This window comes from Bubalus kerabau, chromosome 1, assembly GCF_029407905.1.
Source record: "Bubalus kerabau isolate K-KA32 ecotype Philippines breed swamp buffalo chromosome 1, PCC_UOA_SB_1v2, whole genome shotgun sequence".
Lineage (NCBI taxonomy): Eukaryota > Metazoa > Chordata > Mammalia > Artiodactyla > Bovidae > Bubalus > Bubalus kerabau.
In genome coordinates this window covers 108,424,393-108,446,035 of record NC_073624.1, presented here as the reverse complement: position 1 = coordinate 108,446,035, position 21,643 = coordinate 108,424,393, and positions in this window count along the sequence as shown.

Below are 21,643 nucleotides of genomic sequence, written 5' to 3'. Positions count from 1 at the left end.
TCTGGCTACCATCAAGTCCCCCCTGAAAAAAACAAACTAATAATGAATCAGATAAAAATTGTAAGCACTAGAGTTCTGTGTTTTCACACTGACTTAGGAGAGCTAACTGGATTTCCCTAATCAGTTTCAGAGATGGTAAGAATGCTATTTCTCAGAAGCAAATTATGCTGAAAATAAGAACAATTTGATTTAGTAGCTTAAGAAAGAGCAGAGACAATGTCAGACCACATCCGGGACCTGTTTAAAGAGTGTTAAACTTCATACGGGTCATCACTCTGCCTAAATCTAACTATAGTCTTAAAAACGTCATTGTGAGTATTTATTCCCTACACAATAAAATATTGAGTTTCAGTATCTCAATACCTGAGACATTTGAATATGACAGTTCATGCCAATAGAAAATTCAGCAGTGAGGCACATAGAGAAAAGTGAGCTGTTTCAAGCAGTGTTCCGATGAGACTCTAGCAAGACTCTGAATGAAGGTATCTTTCAGTCATGTTGTAAGTAAAATATCAGAAAGATGGAGTTTATTTTTAAGTGAAAAATATCACTTGAAACAGCAGAATTGGTGAGTGGCATATATATTTCCTTTTGCAGACCAAGTCACTTGATATTTTGCATCTGGTATCAACAGTTAATAGGTGACTCCATAGAACCTGGAAAATGATAGAGGGGCAACTTATGGAGTATTTAGTCATTAATCTATTTCTAAATGATTGGCTCAACCAGAAACTTAACACTAGTGGGGACTTTTTGTCATGATTATGACACTGCCATATTCTTGTCCTTCCACAACTATATATATAATGGTAGAATTCTATTAAATTTGTGCTCATCATTTCTGGCAAAACTGCTTCAGTTGGGGCTTCCCTGGTGGCTCAAATAGTAAAGAATTTGACTGCAGTGTGGGAAACCTGAGTTTGATCCCTGGATTGGGAAGATTCCCTGGAGAAGGGAATGACTACCCACTCCAGGATTCTTGCCTGGAGAATTCCATGGACAGAAGAGCCTGGTGGGCTACAATCCAAGGAGTTGCAAAGAGTCAGACACGACTGAGTGGCTAATGCACAACACACATATTTATAGCCACATCTCCCTCTTTTTCATGCGATGGGAGAGTTAATCTCATTCTGAACTTCAGGAGTAACCACTGATCAGTTCAGTTCAGTCGCTCAGTTGTGTCCGACTCTTTGCGACCCCATGAATCTCAGCACACCAGGCCTCCCTGTCCATCACCAACTCCCGGAGTTCACTCAGACTCACGTCCATCGAGTCAGTGATGCCATCCAGCCATCTCATCCTCTGTCATCCCCTTCTCCTCCTGCCCCCAATCCCTCCCAGCATCACAGTCTTTTCCAATGAGTCAACTCTTCACATGAGGTGGCCAAAGTACTGGGGTTTCAGCTTTAGCATCATTCCTTCCAAAGAACACCCAGGACCGATCTCCTTTAGAATGGACTGGTTGGATCTCCCTGCAGTCCAAGGGACTCTCAAGAGTCTTCTCCAACACCACAGTTCAAAAACATCAATTCTTCAGTGCTCAACTTTCTTCACAGTCCAACTCTCACATCCATACATAGTTTGTATCTATAAGAACATCCCTTCCTCTCTCTTTGTACTTATTGGCTAGGTATAAACACATTATTCATTTCTTAACCTTGACATTCTTGACGTTTTGAATACAGTAATTCTTTGTTGTGCGGTGTTGTTCTGCACACTGTAGGGACACTCAGCTGCATCCCTTGTCTCTGTTTGCTGAACTCCAGTAGTATCTACCAGTCCAGTTGTGACAACCAGAGTGATGTCCAGTTAGTGTCAAATAACCTCATGTGTGCACATTTGTCCCTGGTGGAAGAAAAAAGAAATGTAAATATATATAGATATAGATATATATACATATACATAATTTAGAATTTAACAACTAATTTAAATATATTATATATATATATATACACACATACTTAGGATATATGTATAAAATTTAGAATTTAAAAAGTAATCCTTATCTTGCAGCAAATGAAAGATAAAACCAGAATATTGCCATGCTCTTCAATATTATATTCCAACAAAGAACATGGATTTTTCTAAAAATAAATAAAATAGGAAATACCTGATACATTTGAATATGACAGTTCATGCCAATAGAAAATTCAGCTCTGACAAAAAACAACTGTCTGGATTTTGTTCAGTGAATAATTAATACCTCTGATGTTGCAGTGAAGTATGCTGTAGAGGGCATTATATAACAATAAAACACTTAAGGGTTTTTAGATGAATGTTGATAAGCAAGCTGTTGCTTTATAATATAAGTAAGCTGTTTTCTTCAAGTGAGAAAATTGTTATCCTAAAGAGAAAGCTGCTTGCTCAGATGAGAAAATGGGTTGCCTGGTTAAACTTATTTATGTTAATATTCTGAAGCAAGCAGTGAAAAGATGTGTTAGTTTGAAGTTTTATGTTCCTAGAACAAGGAAGTTATATTTGCTTAAATGATCTCAGTCCTAATGAAAAGTAGAGGAGCAAGGGTCTGATGCCAACCTCCCTTCATAGTTTTAGGGATAGCTTTTCCATACATGTACCAAGTTGATTCTGATTTATCAGTTTAATTTTCTGACATCTTTCAGAAGGTAATAGGTTTATTTTTAACTTAGTTTTCTTTATTATAATTTTTTTATTTATGGAATTTATATGTACAGGTATGCTTTGAAACTTCGTATTTTACCTGAGACCCTATTCTTTTTACTCTGTTATGAATGTAGTTGACTTTATCACCCTACTTTTTTCTGACATCTTGTCTTCCACTCCTAAGATTATTGTCATTACAGCGGAAATATTTAAAATTGACCAAAGACAAATTATACTCTCTTCGCTGGAAATTTGTCTCTGGAAAGCACATTATTTCTTGGTGAATGATATAAAAACTCTAGCTCATGGGAATTTGCTGTATGGCTCAGGAAACTCAAGCAGGTGCTGTGTATCAACCTAGAGGGATGGGCTGAGGAGGGATATGAGAGGGAGGTTCAAAAGGAAGGGGATATATGTATACCTATGGCTGATTCATGTTAAGGGTTAAAAGAAAACAGCAAAATTCTGTAAAGCAATTATCCTTCAATAAAAAATAAATACAATTTTTAAAAACGCTCAAACACTTTGAGTTTCCAGGACTTCTTTCCAGTAACTGTATTTGTGTGTGCACATGTGTGTATGTCTTATGGGTCATCATATCCAAGGAAGAGTTGAGTTACAGGAAGAAATGGAAGAATAAAGCAGACATTTAGAAAGAAACAAAGATGAGATAAAGGGGGAAAGTATTGATGGCATCAGGTCTGGCTACATAATTTGCAGGGCCCAGTGCTGATGAAAAGATGAGACCTCTTATTCAAAAAGGCAAAAACAAGTGCTGCCATTAAAGGTCAGTCAGTCAGTAGGTCAATTGCTCAGTCATGCCTTACTCTTTGGGCCCGCCAGGCTCCTCTGTCCATGGGATTCTCCAGGCAAGAATTGTGGAGCTGATTGCCATCCCCTCCTCCAGAGGATCTTTCCAACTCAGGGATCAAACCCATATCTCTTATTTACCCTGCACTGGCAAGTGGATTCTTTACCACCATGCCACCCGGGAAACCCAGCTGTTAAACATACCGAAACATGAAACTTTTCCCCCATCTTTTGCAGTCTCTTTCTTTACCCATCAAGATGGTTTTAATATCCCATGAAATGTTGTGCCTCCTTGAGAATGAGGATACTTGAAGGGCAGGTGCAGACCCTCAGAGGAGTACCCGTGATGTCCACACACTCTGCTCCCCTATGCGTCCCCTTTCCCAGTCCAGACACTGGTCCAAGATGTGATCCAGCCAAGGAAAGTCAATCTTTCCATAAGCCAGTCACCCCCAACCCACAGTGACAAAATTCCAAAGGGATTAGGATCCCTGTGCGGAATGATCAGTATCTGAATTATGAATACACAACACCCCTAACCTACCAAGTTGTTCGATGACAGAGCCATGGCTTTGCCAGCTTGGGGTGAGGATGGCTGCTGCCCATGCTGCATTCCTGATTCTGACTTGTGCCCAGGTCTCTACAGTCACTGGGTAGGCTGAGGGTTGTAGGGTGGCAGTGCAGGGGCCAAGGCCTTGGGGAGCAAGTGCATCAGGGACCAGTGGGCAACTGAGACCAGATATGAGCTGGCAGGCCAGGGTGCCAGAGGACAGGGAAACAGACAGCCTGGGACAAGGAGATGGGCAGGGGGCAAGACCACTTCGGTGCCTCAGCTCCCTGTGACATATTCCATTATCCTATGGAACTCCACTTACAAATATAATTTCAGAGATAAATGGTAATTTCAAGATTAACCACAGAATATTACCTTTTAAGCCCTAGACTTTCTGAGTGAGCAGCCCTGAGTGACTGTTATAAGCTCATGCATCTGACTCTAGTGTGTATTACAACTCTGTTGTTGTTCAGTTGCTCAATCTGATTCTTTGCAACCCCATGGACTGCAGCAGGCAGTCCTGTCCTTCACTCTTTCCCGGAGCTTGCTCAAACTCATGTCCATTGAGTCAGTGATGCCATCCAACCATCTCATCCTGTCCCCTTCTCCTGCCTTCAATCTTTCCTGTCATCTTTTACAGCCTCGAATTTAAGTTTATTCCTGAGACCTATCTGTATCCATGTCCTTGGATATTTGCACAGTCATGCGTCCTTGCAGCTTGCTCTCAATTTTTGCTTAATGTAGCTATAGTTAGAATCATTAATTTTCCAGTCTTTATATTGGCTTATCTTTCTCCCTTTGAGTTTTTCTGTCTTTCCACTGTCCTGTCTCTCCATATTACTCCATCACTGTAACGCTCTCATTCTCATTTACATCTTTGATCCTAGAATTTATTGTGGGATATAAAGTCATGAAACACTTAGTATGACCCCAATTTCATGACTTTGATATGGAAGAAATGAAGTTTTCTCAGAGAGGCATCTCCCCCTGAATCTCATGATAGTGTATTAGCTCTTCATGATGAAGAATGAACAAAACATACTTAAAAATTAATTTGGGCTAATCTCTTATTTCAGAATTCAGTAAGACAACTTTTAGATTATTTTTAATTAATTGAACCTTTAATTAGCTATAATAACTGAGACCCTCATATTAACAGCCCTCTAGATTTTAAGAAATAATAATCCCAAAATATCCAAATGTTAATTTCAATTGAGGCTCTTCCAGTAAAGGGCAGCTGCTGCTAGCATGTTAGCATTCACAAAGAAAATTATGACTTTTAGATACACATTTTAGAATAAAATGGAAGACTAGTATTTATAGGATGAAAGAATGTTCTATCATAATTCTAAAATACTTTTCTTAGTACTAAAAGAATACAAATATTGATGGGTTCTGTGACCTAGAAAAAGACTACAGAGATAAATAAGACAAACCAGAAAACCAAGAAAACATTGCCTCTAATAAACAATGGATCTATTCCAAGCTGTTGTTTTGTGTTACATTCCATTCTTGTTAATTTGAAGTTTACAAAATAGGCAGAAACTTTTGTCTACCCAGTGATTTATCTATATAGTTTTCCACTCTATTTTAAGTTGTTTTAAAACATAACTCTAGATACAATGCTGAAAGGATACAAGTATAGTTATTTTTAGTTCATATTTTTAGACAAAGAACTTTAAGTCCTCACTTAAACACTAATGTAATCTCAATTTTTGCTCCCTTGGCACCCTTCTTCTTTCATGATACTGTTTTTTAAATAGTTCCTTCTCTCTCTCTCTCTCTCCCCCCACATATATATATATATATATATAGGCTTATTTATATTGGCTTATATATATGTATATATAAGCTCTTTCTCCCTTCTGACATTTGCCTATTGTTCTTATATTTAGTAACAATTTCAAATGGGTCAGAGATTTGAGAGTTGGGACAAGATATGAATTTGTTCCATACATTTTGAAGCTATAAGCATATGAAAGTGAAAGTGAAAGTGCAGCTCGCTCAGTCATGTCTGACTCTTTGAGACCCCATGGACTATACAGTCCATGGAATTCTCCAGGGGATCTTCCCAACCCAGGGATCAAACCCAGGTCTCCCACATTGCAGGCTGATTCCTTACCAGCTGAGCCACAAGGGAAGCGCAAGAATACTGGAGTGGGTAACCTATCCCTTCTCCAGTGGATCTTCCTTACCCAGGAATCAAACTGGGTCTCCTGCATTGCAGACATATCTTTTACCAACTGAGCTATCTGGGAAGCCCTATGTGTATGCATATATATTTGTTGAGAATAAGGTAAGATATATACAAATATATATGTATGTATCTTACCTTATCTTCAAAAATAACATTGACCTTGTTCTCCTTTAATGAATTTGACCACTATACAATAATTTTTCACAATTTCCCTTACTTTGTCTGATTAAAAAATTTGATGAAAGATTTGCCCCTACACCTTCTCTTCACATTTTATATAGTAACTTTGGGCAGCCTACTCTATTCTCATTATTTCATGTAGCCAACATTGAAACCAAACCTTTTTATATGTGTCCTTTAAAAGACTGAGACATTTCCCTTCTAACCTGAATATTGGGGGCTTTCTTTTTTTAGTGTACACTGTTGTTTGAATCTTGAAAAATGCTTTTTTCTGCATCTATTGAGATAGTTTTTTAAAAATTTTTCTTTTTTTATTCTGTTAATATTAATATCAGTTCCATATGTCATTACATTTGCCTCATATGTATATCTTGCTCCTTAATGTTTCAAAATTTAAATTTACGTTTCTAAGATAAACTCAGCTTGGTCATGATGTATTATCCTTTCTACATACTGTTGGATTAAATTTACTAAAACTGAATTATGAATATTTGTGACTATATCTTTGAGGATATGGCTCTATATTTTTCTAACTTCTTTGTCTTTAGGATTGGCATAATGCCGGCCTCATAGAATGCATTTTGAAGTATTTTCTTTTATTGTCATTTAACTTGTCTCTACTATTCTTGACACTTCCTGGCCTTTTGCTTGTATGGCACCCAAAGAGATTCAGTTAAAAATATGAGAGACCATATCTCATCCTTTAATACTAGATGAGTGCTCACTAAACTTTCATCTGAAATAGTGTTGGACTGCCATTCCCAAAGACTCATTTCTTTGTGGGAATGATGTCTACAACTGTTCTTGACAACAACTGTGTAAGTGTTATGGTTCAGTTGCAGACAAAAGAAGGTATTCTTGTAGGAATGACTGTAACCAGATCCTGGGTGGCTTACAAATCATCTGCAGACCCAGAAAGGTGCAATCTAAACCAGACTTTCTGCAACAGTTCTCAGCCTCTGGGGTTATGTTGCTACTGCCATGGTTGACCCAACTGCCACTGAAGCCTCAGGAAGTTGCCACTTCAGGAAATTTACTGCAATCTGTGTCAATATGTGATTGCCTTCTACCACGCATCTTTCTTCTACTCAATTCAGTTCTGAATTGAAAATCACAGGCATGCATCCATTTATAGAATCTCAGTCATTCAGAAACAACTGAGTTGCAGAGGAGTTTAGAAATCTGCATATTTAAATGTTTTGATATAGTTACTTGTTTGTTTGTTTGTTTTTGGTTTGGTTGTTTTATTCTGTTTCTTACCTTTTTAGGTCAGAAAGTTCACTATAAAGAGAATAGAATGGGCAATGAATAAACCAATCTCCAGATTACACCCGCTTCAAGTGATAGCCTTGGACGTGTGCATTGCAGCAGCACTGCTTCATTAAAAATAATGATTTCTGCAATTAAAAAGTATACGTAAATAATGAATACACCTTCAGGTTTTATTCATACTTAAAATAGCAATAGAAATAGAAAAAGAATCAGCTCATATTTTCTTTAAACATCGATTTTTATGTGATTCAAATGCTTTAATTAAATGAATCAAACTTTTGAATTGCATTTTTCATGATGTCTGCATATAGAATGTAGATAATTAGAAAATACAATGCTGGTCTTCTTTTGTTTCTTATAAATTTATTTATTTTTGGCTGTGCTGCGTCTTCGTTGCTGCGCAGGCTTTTCTCTAGTTGCCGCAAGCAGGGAATACTCAGTAGTTTCGGTGCATAGGCTTCTCACTGCAGTGGCCTCTCTTGGGGAGCATGGACCTCTAGGACACGTGGACTTCAGTAGTTGTGCTACCAGGGCTCAAGTAGTTGTGGTTCCCATGCTCTGGAACACAGGCTCAATAGTTGTATGCGGGGTTAGTTGCTTTCAGGCATGTGAGATCTTCTGGGATATGGGATCAAACCCCTGTTTCCTGCATCGGGAGGCGGATTCTTTAGCACTAAGTCATCAGGGAAGCTCAATGATGGTTTTTAGATGTAATTTCTCTGTATATAGCACTAATTCAATTGCTCAAACATTTTTGGCTTCTAAGAATGATACAAAAATTAAGATTAATTGATTCTATTTCAATATTATATATATATATACACACACAATGTACTATATCATGAATAATTATATATCATATATACACATATATAAATATATATACACTTTGCAAATACAAAGTACTTGAAGCTATTTCCAAAAACTCCTCAGAGAAATTTGTGCACTATTTATTGCTGTACCAGTTAGTAACAGAAATTACATAATCAAATTGAATAATTTTAGTGCTTACTACAATAAAAAAGGACACTTTGCAAAATTGTGACATATTACATATTTCATAACTTTAACATTTATGTTATATTTTTTATATCTTGACATTGGCTTACACGTCTCTGTTTTTTATGTTCAAAATATTTGGGACCAGTATTCTTTATCCTTTTACTTCACTCTGGTAAGTTCATATGCACACTAATATGTGTATACACACATGCCTGTGTACACAGACAACTATCGTGACTCTGCCAAGATTGTAGCCAACAAATTTTTTCTAGTTCTGCTCAGAAGGCAAGATGAAAAAAAGATTTGACTAGGTGAAAACCTTCATCAAAAGTATTATCTATTTAGATTCCATCTGTGCTTTCATTGTTACATTTATATATGGAATTCCTTTCAGTGGTAGTATCTTAACATGACTCAGTTGACAGTTTAACCCATTCTTTTCATTTCCTTTGATTTCATTTATCTTTATTTTTTATTTTATTTTAAGAGGTTCTGTTTGCTAAAGAGAGAAAACTTGTTAACCTTTATCCACACAGTTTTCTAAATATACCTGGCTTATTTTAACTCTTATGTGACATTTTGATGCACAGACATATTTTAGTTAAGTTAAATTCAGTAAGTAAATTATATTACATACTTGTTCAACAAGACAAAAATAAGTGTTAAGGTTTATGAGACAAAATAGTACCTTTAAACTTTTTTTGAGTTATAATTAATTTAAAATATTATATTAGTTTCAGGGGTATAACAGTGACTCAGTATCTTTATAGGTGATGCTCCATTTAAAGTTATTATGAAACATTAGCTGTATTCTTTGTTATACAGTATATCCTTGTAGCTTATTTTCTTTACACATAATAATTTGTACCTCTTAATCCCTTAACTCTGTGCCTATCCCTTTTCTTTTTCCTACTGGTAACCACTAGTTTGTTCCCTATATCTGTGAGTTCATTTTTATTCATTCACTTTTTTTTTTAAGTTCCACATCTAAGTGATGTATGTACAGTATTTGTCTTTCTCTGTCTGACATTTTACTAAGCATGATACCTTCCAGGTTCATTCATGATGTTGCAAATGGAAAATTTTCATGTTGTTTTATGGCTAAGTAATTTTCCATTGTGTGTGTGTGTCTCTCTTTGTGTGTGTACGTATGTGTGTGTGTGTGTGTATATATATATATATATATACACACATACTGTTTCAATATCTTGGCTACTATAAATGATGCTACTATGAAATTGAGGTGAATATATATTTGTGATTTAGTGTTCTCATTTTCTTTGACCTTTCTTTCTGCCTTTAAATTGCTTCTTTCTTATCTCAAATATTTCTTAATAGTTCATAGAACACTTAAAATGTTATCTTCAGTTAAATGATTAAAAAAACAATGGCAACATTTTTGAATAATAGTTGTAGCCAGTGTTTAAAAATTCTAAGTGTATGGATTTGATACTTTGACCTATAACAATTTTTGTGACTCTTTGGAAAACAAAATTTTTATCGTATTATTTCACGATAAAAATACCTACTTAAGGGGTATTAACTTTATATTCTGTTTTGAACTTGGGATTAGCCCCAAACAGATTTTCATAGCATGTTAAATTATGATTAAATCAATCAAATTATGCAATTGCTGGATTCCCTGAGAAAAGTGAGATTAAAAAAATAATAAGTCAACATTTAGTTAGTATTTAAAACTGTTCAGCTACTTTAGTCAATTCTTAATCTGTAGGCACAAATAGACTTACTCATCAGGAGGAAAATTCTATTTATTTAAATATATATGTGAAGGATGTTCTCATAAATTGGTAGATCTTTTGTCTGAATGTGTATAAGTTATGCAAAAAAATTTTTGTATGTATTCCTAGAAATTAAGAGAAAGTACATTATGCTATTGTTTAGTTACTATAGGTATTATTTTATAACAATAACCACTTAGATTTCTTGGCTACAAATAGATATTGACAAGACCTTTTCTACTTTAAAAACTAAAATGGCTCAATATATGCAAACTTTTCTGCAATGAGAGTAAATCTTTAATGCCCAGTGGGGAGTTGCTCAACTATTCCAAACCTATACATATCTATTGGACTTCCCTGGTGGCTCAGACAGTAAAGTGTCTGCCCGCAATGCGGTAGACCTGGGTTCGATCCCTGGGTTGGGAAGATCCTGTGGAGAAGGAAATGACAACCCACTCCAGTCTTCTTGCCTGGAAAATTCCATGAACCGAGGAGCCTGATAGGTTACAGTCCATGGGGTCACAAAGAGTCGGACACAACTGAGTGACTTCACTTTCATACATATCTATTAACCTATGTATTATTCAGTTTAGGAATTATAACATCAGAAGTATCTAATAAACATGCATCATAAAGATCAGCAGGAAATACTTATACAGATGCATCAACAACTTAGTTATGTGCAAACCTGTGTGTGTGTGTGTGTGTGTGTGAGAGAGAGAGAGAGAGAGAGAGAGAGAGAGAGAGAGAGAGAGAGAGTCTGTAGGTGGGAATCGAGACTGCCAGTTGATTTTAAAGATGACAAGGTCCTTCCCTAAAGAGATATATTGCTTATTACTTGGGAAATGGAAAGACACCACAATTCCTCACTTCTAAGATTTATATTTTTCACATTCTAAGATCTCTAAAATTAGGATGTCTTTTTTTTTATTTAATTTTATTTTATTTTTAAACTTTACAATATTGTATTGGTTTTGCCATATATCAACATGAATCTGCCACAGGTATACACGTGTTCCCCATCCTGAACCCTCCTCCCTCCTGCCTCCCCGTACCATCCCTCTGGGTCGTCCCAGTGCACCAGCCCCAAGCATCCAGTATCGTGCATTAAACCTGAACTGGTGACTCGTTTCATATATGATATTATACATGTTTCAATGCCATTCTCCAAAATCATCCCACCCTCTCCCTCTCCCACAGAGTCCAAAAGACTGCTCTATACATCAGTGTCTCCTCTGCTGTCTCGTATACAGGGTTATTCTTATAGTCAATAGTATATTATAATTTTTGTCAAGTTGTTACTGTTATATAGTTGTCATTGTTTTCACATGAATGGAACATTGTTGAATGATCAATTAAGCACCAACATCAAAAATTACAGAATGAGGGGGTATGAAGGAAAACTCAAAGACAGTACTGAAGCCCTCTCTTTACGTTGTGAATGCTCTTGATAATAGAGAATGCTACTGTATAACAACTATTTGCAATCCTATTGAAAAGTAACTTAGTAAAAATTGAAGTCAGAATTTAGAGTAGTTTCAGAAACAATTTTCCCTCTTTATTTCACTTATATTATCCTTCTGATGTCTGCATAAAATATCATAATAAATTATTTTAAATAAGTCTAAAAGACATTTCTACTAGTATAATTTTATCTAGAATGATATGTTAATATTAATAGTATTAATATTATTAATTTTGGTTTCTTAAAGGATTAAAAATTTTGGTACATGGACTTCCCTGGTGGCTCAGATGGTATAGAATTTTCCTGAAAGGCAGGAAACCAGGATTCAGTCCCTGGGTTGGAAAAATCGCTTGAAGAAGGGCATGGCAACCCACTCCAGTATTCTTGCCTGGATAATTCCATGGATGGAAGAGCCTGGTGGACTTCAGTCCATTGGGTCACAAAGAGTCAGACACAGCTGAGCAACTAATGCTTTCATACCCATTGATGCCTTAGATTTGATGAAATATGGCAATGGTATTAGCATATGAAAACTACTAAAGTAGAGGGAAAAAGCTATACAGTATGGAGTGAGAGTAATTAGTTAGCATAGTCTGCAAGTGTCAAGGGAATATATAACAAGGAATTGACATTGAACAGAACTTTGAAGGATACACAAGACTTTACCAGGAGGAGAAATGTCAAGAAGGTTTTCCATACAGAATTGCGTTGTAGAATGTGTTCCTTAAAGTATTATTCTAGAGGAATGGTCCACAATAAAAGGCATCTGTGGTCAAATAAGCTTAAGAAAAACTGTATATCTTCTCCTCCTTGCACTTCACAAAAGTGCACAGTGTGTATTAGGGGTTTGACTTAATTTTTTTAACTAAATATATTTTAATCCATAATACACTCTTGGGAAATGCTACGATTGACAATGAATTAAAAGGGGAAAAGTGCAGTGAGATGAGGCTGTAGACTGATAGGCCATTTGCATATTAAGCAGGATTCTTCAAAAGATTTTGAGTTTTATTCTTGAAGCTATTAATAGTCATTAGGAAATGGACAGATAGTCCCTATTTGAGAGTAAAAAAAATTTTAAAGACAAGAACTTTATTTAATAAATAAAGGTATTTAAATAAATACATTTTAACAAAATTTTATTTAACAAAGTTACATGCTAACTTCCCCTCCAAAAAAGAATAATCCTCATGGTCTTTTTTTTTTTTTTTTTTTCCTACATGGTAGACACTCACTATAAATGTTAATAATATAGACTTACCAAGTGTAAAAGTGAAAATGTTAGTTGCCCAGTCATGTCTGACTCTTTGAGACTCCATGGACTGTAGCCCTCCAGGCTGCTCTGTCTATGGGATTCTCCAGGCAAGGATACTGGCTGCTGCTGCTAAGTCGCTTCAGTCGTGTCTGACTCTGTGCAGCTCCATAGATGGCAGCCCACCAGGCTCCTCTGTCCCTGGGATTCTCCAGGCAAAAATACTTGAGTGGGTTGCCATTTCCTTCTCCAATGTCTGCATGCATGCTAAGTCACTTCAGTCATGTCCGACTCTGTGCACCCCCATGGACAGCAGCCCACCAGACTCCTCTGTCCACAGAATTCTCTAGATAAGAATACTGGAGTGGGTTGCCATTCCCTCTCCAGTGTATCGTCTCAACCCAGGATTTTAATGTGGGTCTCCTGCATTGCAGGCAGATTCTTTAACATCAGAGTCACCAAAGAAGCCCAGTAGTATAGACTCACCAAGTGTAGTTAGTTCTAAAATAACTTAAATAAATATTGCATATCTCATTGATTGTCTGTGAGAAACTTTCAGCTAATTCCTTTCTAAAATATATATAAAACTATTGAAATATAAGCATAATAATTTAATAAGATTTAAATTATTGAGGAATAATTCTCAATATAGAAACCACTCATTTCAAGAAATTTAAAATGAAATTTGTTTCTGTAGGCTAACAATTGTAGGATTACATGTAAATTTCATAGGACTATACATACACATTTTCCAGTATTCTTGCCTGGAAAATTCCATGAAGAGAAAAGCCTGGTGACCTTATAGTCCATGGGGTCACAAAGAGTTGGACACAACTGAGTGCCTAACACTTCCACTTTTGTAAATATACATTTATACATAAAATTAAAAATTATTTTAGTTTGCACCTGCTTCTCTGAAAAGAGGATAAATTAACCATCCTTACTAAAACATATACTGATATCAGCTCATAGCTTATTTTCCTGGCTTTAATTTTGCAAAATAGTATTATGGTGTAATTCCCCAGGTAAGATTTACAGTATGTTAAGTATTAATTATTTGAAAACTGATTGCTAAAGTTGTTAAGCAGCTCACAATTGGAAGAATATATTCTACCACGCTCTTACAGTAAATTACTATCTTCAGTCTTTCTGAAGAAGATTGAAACTTGAGTGTGTGAACATCATGTTCAGCAAGATTATTTATTGTTTTAAAGTGCCCAGATATATTAGACATAGGTTTTCATATCATTATGTAAGAAATTAGGATGGATAATGCTGTTAGGGACATAGGTGAAGAAAAATGCCTTCCATTAAGATAGGAGAGTATCATGAACACTGGTCTACTGCACTGAGCCTTGCAACGGTTCAGCATATTGTTTTAAGCCACGATATATAATAGGTAGTTAATGTACTTTTGAATTCCCAGTATTTTCCACATCATGTATAACCTTGAACTTATTTAATTTCTAATATCCCCCCTAGAAATAAAATGAAAAGTACAGTGAATGTAAAGGGAATATTACACCTGCAGGTCCTGGTTACCTGGTTGACAAACATATTTTTTAAAGTAATAGTAAAGGTAGCAGTTTACTATCCAAGATGGTGGAGTAGAAGGACCTGTGCTCATCTTCTGTGAGAACTCCCAAATTACTACTCACTGTTGAACAACCATCAGCAGGAGAATGTTGGATCACACCAAAAAAAGATATATGCAAGAGCAAAGTAGAAGCCCCAAGAAGATGGTAGGAGGGGTAAAATCACGTATAGAATCAAACCCCATACCCTCCAGAGACGCTCAGAGAGCGCAAACAAAACCTTGTGAACACCTGGAGACCCCACAGAGACTGAGCCAGACCTGCCTTTGAGTGTTTGACTGTCTCCTGTGGAGGTACGGGTCAGCAGTGGCCTGCCACAGGAGCAGGGGCTCTGGGTGCAGCAGACCTGGGTGTGGTATTAGCCCTCTTGGAGGAGGTCACCATTGATCCTACCATACAGCCACCAGAACTTACACAGGACTGGGGAAACAGGATCTTGAAGGGCACAAACAAAATCTTGTGGGCACCGGGAAGCAGGAGAAAGCAGCAGTGAACCCACAGGAGACTGATCTAGACTTCTGTGTGAGTGTCCAGGAGTCTCTGGCAGAGGCGTGGATTGGCCATGGACTGCTGCATGGTTGGGGGCACTGACTGCAACAGTGAGTGCATGGGACCTTTTGAATGAGGTCACCATTATCTTCATTACCTCCACCATAGTTTGGTCTCAGGTCAAACAACAGGGAGGGAACACAGCCCTGCCCATCAACAGAAAATTGGATTAAAGATTTACTGAGCATGGCCCTTCCAATCAAAACAAGACCCAGTTTCCCCACAGTCAGTCTCTCCCATCAGGAAACTTCCATGAGCCTCTTACCTTATCCATCAGAGGGAAAAAAGAATGAAAACCACAATAACAGAAAATAAATCAAACTGATCATATGGACGACAGCCTTGTCTAACTCAGTAAACTATGAGCCATTCTGAAGGAGATCAGCCCTGGGATTTCTTTGAAAGGAATGATGCTAAAGCTGAAACTCCAGTACTGTGGCCACCTCATGCGAAGAGTTGACTCATTGGAAAAGACTGATGCTGGGAGGGATTGGGGGCAAGAGGAGAAGGGGATGACAGAGGATGAGATGGCTGGATGGCATCACTGACTCGATGGATGTGAGTCTCAATGAACTCCAGGAGTTGGTGATGGACAGGGAGGCCTGGCGTGCTGCGATTCATGGGATCGCAAAGAGTCGGACATGACTGAGCGACTGATCCGATCTGATCTGATGCCATGTAGGGTGACGCAAGATGGATGGGTCATGGTGGAGAGTTCTGACAAAACATGGTCCACAGGAGAAGGGAATGGCAAGCCACTTCAGTATTCTTGCCTTGAGAACCCCGTGAACTGTATGAAAACACAAAGATATAAGACACTGAAAGATGAACTCCCCAGGTTCACATCCACAACACATCCAGTTGTAGATATGACTGGTGATGGAAGTAAAGTCTCATGAGGTAGAGAAAAATATTGCATAGGAATTGGAATGTTAGGTCCATGAATTATGGTAAATAGGAAGAAGTCAAACAGGAGATGGCAAGAGTGAACATCAACATTTTAGGAATTAGTGAACTAAAATGGACTGGAATAGGTGAATTTAATTCAGATGACCATTATATCTACTACAAGATATAGTGGGCAAGAATCCCTTAGAAGAAATGGAGTAGCCATCATAGTCAACAAAAGAGTCTTCCATGCAGTACTTGGATGCAATCTCAAAAACGACAGAATGATCTTTGTTCATTACCAACGCAAACCATCCAGTATTCCAGTAATCTAAGTCTATGTCCCAACCAGTAATGCTGAAGAAGCTGAAGATGAAAGGTTCTATGAAGACTTACAAGACCTTCTAGAACCAATGCTGAAAAAAGATGTCTTTTTCATTATAGGGGACTGGAATGCAAAAGTAGGAAGTCAAGAGATAACTGGAAAGTGAAAGTGAAGTCACTCAGTCGTGTCCGACTCTTTTCAACCCCATGGACTGTAGCCTACCAGGCTCCTCCCTCCATGGGATTTTCCAGGCAAGAGTACTGGAGTGGGTTGCCATTTCCTTCTGCAGGGTGTCTTCCCAACCCAGGGATTGAACCCGGGTCTCCTGCATGCCAGGCAGACCCTTTAACCTCTGAGCCACCAGGAGTAACAGGCAAATTTGGCTTTGGAGTGCAAAATGAAGCAGGGCCAAGGCTAACAGAGTTTTGCCAAGAGAACACACTGGTTACAGGAAACATTCTCTTCCAACAATGCAAGAGACAACTCTACACAGGGATATCACCAGATGGTCAGTACTGAAATCAGATTGATTATATTCTTGGCAGCCATAGATGGAGAAGCTCTAAACAGTCAGCAAAAACAAGACAGGGAGTTGACTGTGGCTGAGATCATGAACTCCTTATTGGCAAGTTCAGACTCAAATTGAAGAAAGTAGGGAAAACCACTAGACCGTTCAGGTATGACTAAAATCAAATCCATTATGATTACATGATGGAAGTGACAGATTCATGGGATTAGACTTGATAGACACAGTGCCTGAAAAACTATGGGCAGAGGTTTGTGACTTTGTACAGAAGGCAATGATCAAGAACATCCCCAAGAAAAAGAAACTCAAAAAGGCAAAATGGTTGCCTGAGGAGGCCTTACAAATAACTGAAAAAAGAAGGCAAGCTAAAGGTAAAGGAGAAAAGGAAAGATATATCCATTTGACTGCAGTGTTCCAAAGAATAGCAAGGAGAGATAAGAAGGCTTTGTTTTTCTTTGATTACTGCAAAGAAATAGAAGAAAACAATAAAATGGGAAAGACTAGAGATCTCCTCAAGAAAATTAGAGATACCAAGGGAACATTTCATGCAAAGATGGGCTCGATAAAGGACAGAAATGGTATGGACCTAACAGAAGCAGAAGATATTAAGAAGAGGTGGCAGGAATACACAGAAGAACTGTACAAAAAAGATCTTCACGACCCAGATAATCACGATGGTGTGATCACTCATCTAGAGCCAGATATCCTGGAATGTGAAGTCAAATGGGCCTTAGAAAACATCACTACGAACAAAGCTAGTGGAGGTGATGGAATTTCAGTTGAGCTATTTCAAATCCTAAAAGATGATGTTGTAAAAGTGCTACACTCAATATGCCAGTAATTTGGAAAATGCAGGAGTGTCCACAGGACTAGAAATGATTAGTTTTCATTCCAATCCCAAAGAAAGGCAATACCAAAGAATGCTCAAACTACCACAAAATTGCACTCATCTCACATGGTAGTAAAGTAATGTACAAAATTCTCCAAGCCAGGCTTCAACAGTACGTGAACCATGAATTTCCAGACATCCAAGCTCTATTTAGAAAAGGCAGAGGAAACAGAGATCAAATTGCCAGCATCCTTTGGATCATTGAAAAAGGAAGAGAATTCCAGAAAAAGCATCTGCTTCTGCTTTGTTGACTATGCTAAAGCCTTTGACTGTGTGGATCACTACCAACTGTAGAAAATTCTTAAAGAGATGGGAGTAGCAGATCACCTTACCTGCCTCCTGAGAAAACTGTATGCAAATCCAGAAACAACAGTTAGAACTTCACATGGAACAACAGACTGGTTCCAAATAGAGAAAGGAGTATGTCAAGGCTGTATATTGTCACCCTGCTTATTTAACTTATATGCAGAGTTCAGTTCAGTTCAGTCCCTCAGACGTATCCAACTCTTCATGACCCCATGAGTCACAGCACGCCAGGCCTCCCCGTCTGTCACCAACTCCAGGAGTTCACTCAGACTCACGTCCATTGAGTCAGTGATGCCATCCAGCCATCTCATCCTGTGTCGTCCCCTTGTCCTCCTGCCCCCAATCCCTCCCAGCATCAGAGTCTTTTCCAATGAGTCAACTCTTCCCATGAGGTGGCCAAAGTACTGGAGTTTCAGCTTTAGCATCATTCCTTCCAAAGAAATCCCGGGGCTGATCTCCTTCAGAATGGACTGGTTGGATCTCCTTGCAGTCCAAGGGACTCTCAAGAGTCTTCTCCAACACCACAGTTCAAAAGCATCAATTCTTCGGCACTCAGCCTTCTTCACAGTCCAAATCTCACATCCATACATGACCACAAGAAAAACCATAGCCTTGACAGGACGGGGTTTTGTTGGCAAAGTAATGTCTCTGCTTTTGAATATGCTATCTAGGTTGATCATAACTTTCCTTCCAAGAAGTAAGTGTCTTTTAATTTCATGGCTGCAGTCACCATCTGCAGTGATTTTGGAGCCCCCAAAAAATAAAGTCTGACTCTGTTTTCATTGTTTCCCCATCTATTTCCCATGAAGTGATGGGACCAGATGCCATGATCTTCATTTTCTGAATGTTGAGCTTTAAGCCAACTTTTTCACTCTCTACTTTCACTTTCATCAAGAGGTTTTTAGTTCCTCTTCACCTTCTGCCATAAGGGTGGTGTCATCTGCATATCTTAGATTATTGATATTTCTTCAGGCAATCTTTATTGCAGCTTGTGTTTGTTCCAGTCCAGCGTTTCTCATGATGTACTCTGCATATAAGTTAAATAAGCAGGGTGATAATATACAGCCTTGATGTACTCCTTTTCCTATTTGGAACCAGTCTGTTGTCCCATGTCCAGTTCTAACTGTTGCTTCCTGACCTGCATACAGATTTCTCAAGAGGCAGGTCAAGTGGTCTGGTATTCCCATCTCTTTCAGAATTTTCCACAGTTTATTGTGATCCACACAGTCAAAGGCTTTGGCATAGTCAATAAAGCAAAAATAGATGTTTTTCTGGAACTCTCTTGCTTTTTCAATGATCTGGCGGATGTTGGCAATTTGATCTCTGGTTCCTCTGCCTTTTCTAAAACCAGCTTGAACATCTGGAATTTCACGGTTCACGTATTGCTGAAGCCTGGCTTGGAGAATTTTGAGCCTTAGTTTACTAGCATGTGAGATGAGTGCAATTGTGCAGTAGTTTGAGCATTCTTTGGCATTGCCTTTCTTTGGGATTGGAATGAAACTGACTTGTTCCAATCCTGTGGCCACTGCTGAGTTTTCCAAATTTGCTGGCATATTAAGTTCAGCACTTTCATGGCATCATCTTTCAGGATTTGAAAGAGCTCAGCTGGATTTCCATCACCTCCACTAGCTTTGTTCGTAGTGATGCTTTCTAAGGCCCACTTGACTTCACATTCCAGGTTGTCTGGCTCTAGGTCAGTGATCACACCATCGTGATTATCCGGGTCGTGAAGATCTTTTTTGTACAGTTCTTCTGTGTATTCTTGCCACCTCTTCTTAATAGCTTCTGCTTCTGTTAGGTCCATACCATTTCTGTCCTTTCAAGCAAAATGCCAGGCTGGATGAAGCGCAAACTGGAACCAAGATTGCTGGGAGAAATATGAATAACATCACATATGCAGATGACACCACCCTTATATGGCAGAAAGTGAAGAGGAACTAAACAGCATCTTGATGAAAGTGAAAGAGGAGGATGAAAGAGCTGACTGGAAATTCAACGTTCAGAAAACTAAGATCATGGCATCCGTTCCCAACACTTCAAATAAATATGAAAACAATGGAAACAGTGATAGATGGTTTTGTTGTTGTTTTGAAATACAAAATCACTGCAGATAGTGACTGCAGCCATGAAATTAAAAGATGCTTGCTCCTTGGAAGAAAACTATGACCAACCTAGACAGTATATTGAAAAGAAGAGACATTACTTTGCCCACAATGGTCTGTCTTGTTAAAGCTATGGTGTTTCCAGTAGTATATATGGATGTGAGAGTTGGACTATAGAGAAAGCTGAGCCCCTAAGAATTGATCCTTTTGAACTGTGGTGTTGGAGAAGACTCTTGAGTCCCTTGGACTGCAAGATCAACCCAGTCAATCCTAAAGGAAATCAGTCCTGAATATTCATTGGAAGGACTGATGCTGAAGCTAAAACTCCAATACTTTGGCCACCTAATGGGAAAGAAATGATTCATTGGAAAAGACTCAGGTGCTGGGAAAGATTGAAGGCAGGAGAAGAAGGAGATTACAGAGGATGAGATGGTTGTATGGCATCACCGACTTGATGGGCTTGAGTTTGACAAGCTCTGGGAGCTGGTGATGGAGAGGGAAACCTGGCGTGCTGCAGTCTATGGGGTTGCAAATAGTCAGACACGACTGAGAGACTGAACTGACTGAGCAGCAGCAGGAACATCTGGATTCTTGCCTCACTGCACTGTGGAAGATGACTGGCTGGATAATGCTTCATTACCCTGGCTTCCACTATCTTTCCTGAAGTTCATTCAGTTGGGGGTCTCTCAAGAAGAATTTGCTCAAGTGGGTGCAATACTCCTTTGATAGCCCTGTCCCTGGCAAGAATTTGTTCAAGTTTATGTGTGTATGAATAAAACCTTGTTCAGGTTTCATATGATTTCTTCCACATGTTGAGACTCTTTTTTGATACAGACCAAAGGCCAGATCTTTCAAGTGGAGGCAAAATGGAGGTTTCAAAAGGCTCATATTTCATGAATTATTAATTGTCCGATTTCCCAGTGTGATAGAGAATTCAGTTTTCAATGCTCTAGATTAAATACAAATTCTACCAAAATGAAAGAACACTTCTGAGATGACAGATTTACAGCATAGCTGAAAAGATTAACACTTCCACTGAAGAAATTTTATTTATAAGTAATGCAAAGAAAGAAACAAGCTGATTTCATAATTTGACATCAGTGAATGAGCAGAACATTTATAGAGTGAGAATGTAACTTTCTCTACATGTCTAGATCTCATTTACAGAGGTTAACCACAAATTTATCACAAATTTAGTGTGATAGTATGTTAGGGTTAGATGAGATCCTAAAACAAAATGTTAGTGTAATGTTTAATTCCTCCACAAATGCCTGTTTTTGTCAGGCTATGCCTTGACACTACCAATGATTGCAGACTTTATGCCTCACTACTTTCTGAGCCAGACAGTTGGAAAGTGCATCCTAGGATTTC